This window comes from Sorex fumeus, unplaced genomic scaffold, assembly GCF_029834395.1.
Source record: "Sorex fumeus unplaced genomic scaffold, SorFum_2.1 ptg000008l, whole genome shotgun sequence".
Lineage (NCBI taxonomy): Eukaryota > Metazoa > Chordata > Mammalia > Eulipotyphla > Soricidae > Sorex > Sorex fumeus.
The window spans coordinates 20,145,377-20,147,277 of record NW_026606065.1 but is presented as its reverse complement, the minus strand read 5'-3'; the positions used below and the strand labels follow the sequence as shown (position 1 = coordinate 20,147,277).

General features: G+C 36.6%; 1 non-coding gene across 1 annotated transcript; it reads right to left on the bottom strand.

Moving 5' to 3' along the window:
• Positions 1-1,246: 1,246 nt before the first annotated feature.
• Positions 1,247-1,366, bottom strand: LOC130019545 (U6atac minor spliceosomal RNA). The gene has a single exon (XR_008791854.1). It is a non-coding gene; the product is annotated as a U6atac minor spliceosomal RNA (small nuclear RNA).
• Between the last annotated feature and the right edge of the window lie 535 nt (positions 1,367-1,901).

Genomic DNA, 1,901 nt, shown 5'->3' with positions numbered 1-1,901 from the left:
AATTATACAACTTGAGTTGAAAGAATTTCTACATGAAATAGAATTTCTAAACATATTGCAGGGGGAAAAATAACAAAACAGTTTGTGGTGATGTATTACATTTTGTTTTATAACATAGACCTAAACTATGTTGTTTCTTCCTCCCCCCCCAGTAATAGATTTGTTATATTTGATTTTCATATCAGAGAAGGTTTAAGGGGGAACCATTACTCTTTTGCTTGTGATTCTCGTCAGCTTATGGTTTCCTTAAACATTAAGAAAACCTGAGAATTAGCACTGAAGCACCTGGAACTTCCGTCTTTTGATAATGCTGAAGATGGCTGAAATTTAAAACAGTTTAAAACCAAAGAGTAACTCCCATTTTAACATCTCATTAGAATACAATCTAATAGTCTTGCTCAGGGTTATATAAGTTTCCTAGAAGAAGTCACTTTTATAGCAGGTAGGGCATTTGCCTTCCACGTGGCTGATCTGGGTTTGATTCCTCCTTCCCTCTCAAAGAGCAGGGCAAGCTACTGAGAGTATTCCGCCCACACGGCAAAGCCTGAAGCTCCACGTGAGGTATTCTACATGCCAAAAACAGTAACAACAAGTCTCACAATGGAGACATTACTGGTGCCCACTCGAGCAAATAGATATACAAAGGGAGGACAGTGCTACAGTGCTATGGTGCTTGCTTCTTAGTAAGTCCAAATTCTGAAGTGAATCACCAACTTGCAGATTTCTGTCTGATGGGAATGCAAAGGAGCACAAACTGCTGAAAGAAAAGCCACAAAATTATATTTTATTCCCTTATAGGGCTGGAGGGATAGCATAGCTGTAGGGCGTTTGCCTCACGGGCCTGGCCCGGCAGACCCAGCTTTGATTCCTCTGCCCCTTTGGAGAGCCTGGCAAACTAAGGAGAGTATCTCACCTGCATGGCAAAGCCTGGCAAGCTACCTGTGACGTATTCGATATGCCAAACACAGTAACAACAAGTCTCACAATGGAGATGTTACTGGTCCCGCTTGAGAAAATCGATGAACAACAGGAGGACAGTGCTACAGTCCAAAATAGCACATTAATTAGTTTTGTCTTTGTAGTTCTGAAATTTATTTCATAATTCATCTAATGTTGTACATAAAAGAGAAAAAGAAAAATAAGATAGACTAAAGGGGAAATGAAGAGATTATATATCATATATCTGATAAAATATTTATATGTAAGCATAGAAATACATTGTGGGGTTTATATATAATATATAACTAAACATTGTATGATAGATGATATATATTTTATATATTATATATAACTGATTTATTTTTGAACTATTAACTAACCATCCTTGTCAAGGGGAGTGCTAACCTTCTCTCCTTTCATACAACTAACCATAATGCTGGTTCTTTCTTTAATGACATAAATAAATATCTCTGAAATGTGTTCACTATAGACTTTTCTAACAGTCAAGTTTATAACTTTTTGTAAATTGACCTCTAACCCTGTTTTGAATTTCTTTTTCTACTTACCTAATGACTTGCCTATTGGATTTAAAAGTACATATACAAAATCATGCATAAAATTTATTCATTATTTTGATGAGAAAATAAGAGAAAACTACAAAGAAACTAGATATTCATGTCATTTTAATCTAAAATCCCTATAGTCTCTTGATAGGAAATATTTATATTGAACTGCTTCCTAGTTGCAAGCTGGTTTTCACTCTGAAAGAGAACAGCAAGAGTCCACTGAAACACTTACGTCACAGAAGGACATATTCAAGGGTAAGGGACTCTTAAGCATAATTTGCATTGAATTACTAGATCTGCCACTGCTGAGAGGGAACACCTTTAGTAAGGATTTAGGCAGTATGAGCCTGGAATAAGCGAACCAGAGAACTTTTCCCCCACAGGCAACTGGGCCAT